Consider the following 8,477-nt stretch of genomic DNA (forward strand, 5'->3'; position numbering starts at 1 on the left):
ATCGTACACCATGCACAATGACAATGGTCGGGGGGTTCACCTCAAAAAATGTTAGTGTACCACGTGAGTTCAACAGGAGGGGTTTTTTAATTAGATACATTGAGAAAAATTAACACGATTACATTAACAGGAGGAGTTTTTTAATTTAACTTTAGAAAAAAATCATTTAGTTCATAAGTAAAGAGGGGGTGTTTTATTGGGGGGAAATTTTTAGTTAAGGGGTTTTTTAATACCTCTTGAACACACGTGTGATACCTAGGGTTTTCTAGCAATGCACCCCCCGAGGACAATGGCCTAGTCATCCTACATGACTTTTTGACCACTAGTTTCAAGTAGCAATGTGTATTTCTTCCCAAAGGCATAAGAAATAAAAAATGAACTTTATTGGACATTGCAAGGGAATAGCCAACAACTCAAGTATTCCCTTTGGAAATAAGTTCCCCATAATTTATCTTTTTAACCCTACTGATGGGACCTTGCAAGGAAATTATAGCCAACAACTCAAGTATTCCTTTTGCAAATTTGATTTATCTTTTCAACCTTACGTAAACCCCTGATTTAACCTTACACAAAGGCCACCATATGTGAACTTTCTTTAATGGAACTCTTTTACAAAACTATATCTCTTTAGTAAAAGGCTTTTACAAAACCTTAAAGGTTGAGATTAATGAAACCAAAAACTTTATTTTGGCTTTACAATTATCAAAATATTTTCCACCTTTTCAAAGCCACATTTGAGCCTTTTAAGCTTTTCGAACCGAATAAAGAATCTTTTTTTGTCTAAAGTTCAAACCTCTCTAGGCTCTCTCTCTCTCCACGCATGTGAGACGTGTGTCACAACAAAAGCTTAAGTAGAAACCAAAATTCCACTTATAAGAAACCTTGAATTTTCCATCAACTTAAGGACCATTGTCAAAACCTAGCTAAGACTTTCAAGCTTTTAATTGATTTTTAAAAGATGAATTTATTTAATTTGTTTAATTTATTTGATATAATTTTTATTATTAAATGACATACAAGATATTTAAAGTATATTTTCTTTCTTGCTTGAAAGGGGATGGAAAAATATATATTTGCTTTCGTCACCTGTTAGTGGAGTTTTTTTGCATTAGTGATTTGCGTAAAGGCTTTCTTGTGTTGTTGCATTTAAATGACCATGGCACACTATACTTTACATTTTTATACTTTTTTGAATGAATGTCATGGAATGAATTTAGTACATGAGTTTATTTGTATAATTTCCTTGGATATGTGTATTTGTATTTACTCATCAGAGGTGTTTTATCATGCATTTGTGATTGCATGTTATGCCTAGATTGATTACTTTGAGTTAAAATTAAATGAAAAATAATGTAAAATCAATATTGATCAATTCAAGCTTATTTTAAATTAATAAAACATGGAGGTGTTTTCCCCTAGTTTCGATGATGACCATATTATTGTTTGTAGAGTACCTATTGTGGGACTAGAGACTAAGAGATGGATTTGTTAGGAGAATTTTGGATATAGTTGAGCTGGGTGCTATCCTAACTTACTTCTTCTCCTCATGTATACAGTTTAGAGCCTATGGTCAAGTGGAGAGTGCTATCCTAACTTACTTATTCTCCTCATGGTATTTATGATGTGTTAGAGCCTATGGTCAAGTGGAGAGTGCTATCCTAACTTACTTATTCTCCTCATGTTTTTTATGATGTGTTGGAGCCTATGGTGGTCAAGCGGAGAGTGCTATCCTAACTTACTTATTTTTCGCATGGTATTTATGATGTGTTGGTGACCAATGGATTGTTTGTAAGTGGATCTCGGATAGACACTCAAGTCTGATTCTTGCTTTGGGGTGTTTCAAAGAGTGTGTTTATAATTTGATGCTTGTAAGAGAATGTAGCCCAAGTTCCATGTGCCATGCAAGAGGTAGTAGTAATTTCTATGGAGAGAGGACTCTAGAGGCCAACCAGCTTCCTTAAAAATACTGCACACATTGCTTTGAGAGAATCCAAAGCAATTGAATACAAAAATTCAAACACTGTTTGTAAGTCAACTAGGCCGAGGGAATCCAAAAGCAATTGCATACAAAAATTCACACATTGTTGTAAGTCAACCAGGCCGAGGGAATCCAAAAGCAATTGCATACGAAAATTCACACATTGTTGTAAGACAATTAAGTTGAATCCAAAACAAACTATGACAAACATTGTTGGAGAGCTTCCAAAAACAATAACAAACTATGACAAGCATTGTTTGAGAGCATCCAAAACAATCACAAATACAACGGCTGTTCACAATAAAGAACAATCCTTTGTTTCTTATTATTTGCTTATGCATACCCTTTGTTTCTAATTAGAAACAATCCTTTGTTTATAGTTATTTGCTTATGCATATGCATATTAGCTTTAGCTTGCATTAGGCTATGCTATATCCAATGGAACTTGTGCTCTGGCTTTGAGGTTGCAAGCTTGCGGCTGTCTAATGGGACTTGTCCTCTGGCTTTGAGGTTGGAGGCTTGTGGCGGCGGCTAAGGATTAGGAATGGCAAGTTTGAGAGGATGAAGCCAAGAAGTATGAGGATCAAGGCAAGGTTAATGAGGGGGATCGATACAAGGTAAATGAGGGGGATAAGGAAAGGTTGAGGACCCAACCATCATGCTCAATTGGTGGTGGTGGGCGTCGATTCAACATCTATGATTTGCTCAAAATCTTTGGCCATGTCTAAGAAATGAAGAAGCAGGGTGAGGAGGGCCGAGCACATGAACATGGGGATGGGGCCGAGGAGTCACAAGAACATGGGGACTGAGAAGTAGAAACACCTCAATCCAATGGCCCAAAATTGACCACCCCTTATGATGGCCATGTCCACATATGCTGCATTCATCCCCTTCTGAGGTACGCTGATGAGGATGCCCACATGGCTATAGTATCTCACTGACTACACATTGCACAGAAAGGCTATCAAGAAGCATCCCAACATAAACACAAGCTTGAGGGAGTTGGTCACAAGTCTCTCGTCTGATCCTAGACTTAAGCTTATCTGTTGCGCGTTGTTGCCCACTAATATAGCAACGACAGAGCAAAGCGTGAGCACCGCAGTTGCCAGCAGTGTGGCGGCCATTATGTTGTTGCGTAGTCACAAGGAACTTTTGGTGGTTCCCTATAACTTCATGATATATAGGAAATTTTGAGATATTTCCTAGTTATGTAGATGGAAATTTCTTATATATAACTAGACAATAGAATTCTCCATTTACACAATTCTCTATATCTAGGAAATATGGGCTAATATCTAGGTAATTCAGTTTCCTATATAAGAAATATGGGCCAATATCTAGATAATTCAATTTCCTATATAGAGAATATGGACCAATATCTAAGTAATTCAATTTCCTATATAGGAAATATGGGCCAATATCTAGGTAATTCAATTTCCTATATAGAGAATGAATAAGAAATATGGGCTATTATCTAGATAATTCAATTTTCTATATAGAGAATAGATTGCCTATATAGAGAATTGAACCACAAATAATTCATTATTTATTAGAAATTTACTTTAAAACTTTTATACTTAATATTCATGCATCAATATTATTACAAAATGGAATATTAAAATTGTCTTCACTCTCTCTCTCTCTCTCTCTCTCTCTCTCTCTCTCTCTCTCACACACACACACACACACACACACACACATGAAAAACGCAATATGACATACGTTAAAATGTAAGCATATGCTCTCATCTTATAGCAAAAAGTAAGAGAATGATTTTACCAACCCTAGGGTGACTTATATTAATGTTACGCTAAGTTAAAATATATGTAAAGAGGACAAAAGATTTGTGATGATATTGCCAAATGATGGGAAATAAAATTTTAATTTGGTAGCACCTTGATCGTTATGAATTCTATCACTACAAGGAAAAGCGACCATAGGCACATTTATAAACGTGTTTTGACAACGTGCTTTAAAATGTTACGGGCGCGTTTATAATCGCATCTAAAATCGCGTCTATAGACACGCGTCTATATGTGCGTCTATAAGCGCATCTATACTGATATAAATGCGCATATAGACGCCTTTATAGCCTCTGTTATAGACGCGCTCTGGAATTAAAAAAATTCAAAGAGCTGCCTGTGCAGATGTACAGCTGCATTTTCTACACATGCAGCTACATTTTCTACACAGGTAGCTCTCTGGTTTAAGGTTTTGCTTACTTGTACATAGACGAATCAAGATCAGCAAAGATATCAACATAAAAACTTAAATTAAAGATAGATATACACAAAAATATTTGTGAACACACTTCGAATATTAATTAAAGAAGATGAGAAATTACATTTTATATCCAAAAATTTCTCCATACATGATCGTAGCCACATAAGGCTTGAATAAAAACATAGATGCATAAAGAAGATGAAAAATTTCATCTTATATCCAAGAAATTGTCCATGCATGATGATAGCCACATGAGGCTTGAAAAAGAAACATAGTTGCATAAACCAAAACTATACATAAAGAAAAACTACAAGGAAAACTACTCGGAGGAGTCATCACTCTCCAAGTCATCTTGTCCACCTTGTGCTTACACAAAGTGAAGATATATATAAATAAAAATAGAAAGTATTATAAAGGTCGAAACATGTTTTGTAAATAAAAACAAAAAGTATTACTTGCATTCGTGTTCTCCTTGCTCGATTATATTGTTCGTCGAAGATGATCCCTTCATCATCGTGAAGGTAATCCCATGTATCTCCTCTACTGTGGTGACGATGGTAGCCAGTCTCTGCTAAGGTAGGATCTCTACCCACAATGTCACGCTACATCACAAGACAAACATTATAACACAACTCAAATAGAGAGAACACAAAGAAAAGACATGAAGTTTCACTATACATACAAACTTGGCCTCCCATGATGCACGACCTCCAGATCCGAAGTGCGACGATCCATATCGCTCCATTTGTATTCGCCACGCTTCTCTTTGTTGGTGGTTCACTACTCCTTCTTGGAGCCCCTTCTTGGCTTTCTTCCACTCGTCCCTATGAGCAGTAGATAGCTTGTCGTGTCCATTTTGACCAGCATCTATTCGGGCTTTCTCCTCCTTTGCATGTCTCCTTACTAGAGACCTCCTATTCTTAAGTATGTCTTTGATTTGTGTGGTGCCCATCTACTATTAAACCTTTGATTTGTGTTGCGCCCATCTACTATTAAACCTTTGATTATGAGGATTAGGATACTTCTTGTGGATAGATTTAATGAAATCATCCATAAGGCTCTCCCTTTGCTGCTTAAAATGTATAAAGCAATCTTTATAGTGTGCAAAAACTACTTGGCGGGCGCAAGTAGTTTACCACCTCCTTCCCACGAGAGTCATCAACTATGCCGTCCACATCTGTGATATCATAATATGATATATCACCATGATGTGGTGGTGACTCTGAAGAACTATCCCCACCCTCAAAGCACTTCCCTAGGCATCCTCTATCTCCTCTACCTCCACTATCAGTGCTAGTGCGGCGTGAGGTACGACCGCCACTTTCTCCACGACTACCCTCCCTACGACAATGGCTACCACTCTCATGAGAGCCATGACGACTGTGAGGTGTCACATCTCCTGAAGGTGCAGGTGTAGGAGATTTTGTAGCACTAACTGGGGCTGACGGATAAGGGGTGAATGTAAAGGCAGGTGAAGTGCCTACTAGCAAGGGTAAAGTGCTTTGCAAGGAACTCTGTTGGGCTGTGGGCAGACAGACATGATGGTAAAGGGGTACCTAACTGCATAGGCTGCCAACAACTGCTCGGGGTTGGGAGTATAGCCAAAGATGCCCTCTACCTCCCTAGCAAACCGTCATTTTTGAGACTCGATGAGAGCCTTAACCTGTGGGTGGTGGGTATGTGGGACAAGAGGATGAGGACCTAGGCCACATCTATACAAACAAAGAAAATATTAAAAAAATATTATGAAATGAAGACTTCCCAGCTCTTTAAGTCAATTGACCTCCGGAATCATCTCATTCTTCAAAACACAAAAAATAAACAAATATTAAGAAACCATGTAAGCCGTTATGCAAGTCGGGAATCATCTCATTCCCGGCACTATACGTTATGCAAGCCTTATGCAAGCTGTTATGCAAGCCTTGCATAAAGCATTATGCATTAGGCCTTATGCATAAAGCTATGCAGCATGAGGCCTTATGCATAAAGCTATGCATGAGGCCTTAAGCATGAGGCTTATGCACATAAAACTATGCATGAGGCCTTATGCATAAAGCTTATGCTGCATGAGGCTTATGTATAAAGCACTATGCATAAGGCCTTAATCATGAGGCCTTAAGCATAAAACTATGCATGAGACCTTATGCATAAAGCTATGCATGAGGCCTTAAGCATGAGGCTTTAAGCATAAAACTACTATGCATGAGGCCTTATGCATAAAGCTTATGTATGAGGCTTATGCATAAAGCACTATGCATAAGGCCTTAAGCATGAGGCCTTATGCATAGTTTTATGCATGAGGCCTTATGTATAAAGCACTATGCATAAGGCCTTATGCATAAAGCACTATGCATAAGACCTTAAGTATGCATGAGCATTATGCATAAAGGCTTATGCGCAAACCTACAAAACAAATCCCCAGCACCCAAGGGTGCAATAATAATAGAGGAAAGAGAAAAGATATGAAAGCACTTACCTCTTTTTCGTGATGTTGAAAGAGAGGATTAGAGGACCTAAAAAACCAAAAAAAGGATGAGCAAAAGATTAGCAAAGCTTATGCATAAGGCTTAAATCATAAGGCATAAAGCTTATGCATAAGGCTTATGCATAAAGCATAAGGCTTTAAGCATAAATCATAAAGCTTATGCATAAGACATGCACAAAGCTTATGCATAAAGCTATGCATGAGGTCTTATGCATAAAGTTATGCATGAGGCCTTATGTATAAAGCTTAGCATGAGACTTATGCATAAAGCTTAAGCATAAGGCCTTAAGCATAAAGCATAAAGCTTATGCATAAGACATGCATAAAGCTTAAAGCATGAGGCATAAAGCTTATGCATAAGGCTTATGCATAAAGCATAAAGCTTAAGCATAAGGCCTTAAGCATAAAGCATAAAGCTTATGCATAAGGCTTATGCATAAAGCATAAAGCTTATGTTTAAGGCTTATGCATAAAGCTTAAAGCATAAGGCTTATGCATCATAAGCTTATGCATGAGGCCTTATGCATAAGGCTATGCATGAGGCCTTATGCATGAGAGCTTATGCATATATAAGGCTTATGCATAAAGCTTATGCGCAAACCTACAAAACAAATCCCCAGCACCCAAGGGTGCAATAATAATAGAGGAAAGAAATGAAAGATATGAAAGCACTTACCTCTTTTTCGTGATGTTGAAAGAGAGGATCAGAGGACCTACAAAACCAACAAAAAGGTAAGCAAAAAAATATTAAGGGTTCAAGAAGAAGAGCAAGAGCAAAAGCAAGAAGAAGAACAAGAAGAAAAGGAGCAAGAAGAAGAAGAAGAGAAAGAGACTCATCACAACCAAGGTATGTACTAAGGTAAACTCTTACTCCACAACAGTTCTTTGTAAAGCAGATTTGCAGCCTGGTGATGAAGCTTGAGAGGGTGAGAGAGGGTTAGAAGCTTGAGAGGGTGAGAGAGGATTAGAAATAAAGCAGGATGTTTTTTGAAAAAACTGTGTTTTGCCAAAATACTAGCAAAACACTCTCGAGTTGAATTTTTGATCTTTTTTGCCACAGTGCGCGTCTATTTGCACGTCTATACACGCATCTAAAAGCACATCTATAAATGCGTCTATTCTGTAGAGTAGACGCATTTATAGACGTACTTATAGACGTGAAACAGAAAAGTTTTTACACACACATAGAAAGATGAAAATTATTTATTCTTTTTTGAATATACAGGATGTCTTCATCAATCAGTCATGGCATTCCTCTCATCGATCCAATGATGGAAAGATGAGTATTCCCGCAGACACTCCTGCATGGAAGCACATCGAGGAAATGTGGCCAAGCTTCAAGGAAGAGCCTAGACATTGGAGACTTGGATTGGGTGTGGATGGTGTTAATCCTTTTGGAATCAAGAGAACCTCATATAGTATACATCATAGCATAATTTGTTGTGATACTCAACTCTGAATAGCATAATTTGTTGTGATAATCAATAAATTATACGTGCGTGCATGCGTGCGTGTGTGTGTGAGTGTATTCTAGCATGTATGTGTATATAAAATAATATTAATATATATGTGTGTGTGTGTGTGTGTGTGTGTGTGTGTGTGTGTGTGTATGTGTATATATATATATATAGATATACACACACACATACACACACACACACACACACACACACATACACATTAAAAAGAAAACTAATTTTGCTCTCTCTCTCTCTCTCTCTCTCTCTCTCTCTCTCTCTCTCTCTCTCTCTCTCTCTCTCTCATCCTTCTTTCTTTCTCTCTTTCCCTCTA

At 37.5% G+C, this 8,477-nt stretch overlaps 1 pseudogene; it reads right to left on the reverse strand.

Moving 5' to 3' along the window:
- Nucleotides 1-2,640: 2,640 nt before the first annotated feature.
- Nucleotides 2,641-5,576, reverse strand: LOC147625305 (uncharacterized; annotated as a pseudogene).
- Nucleotides 5,577-8,477: the final 2,901 nt, after the last annotated feature.

The sequence above is a fragment of the Cibotium barometz genome, chromosome 24 (assembly GCF_041138505.1).
Source record: "Cibotium barometz isolate CiBa-2024 chromosome 24, ASM4113850v1, whole genome shotgun sequence".
Lineage (NCBI taxonomy): Eukaryota > Viridiplantae > Streptophyta > Polypodiopsida > Cyatheales > Cibotiaceae > Cibotium > Cibotium barometz.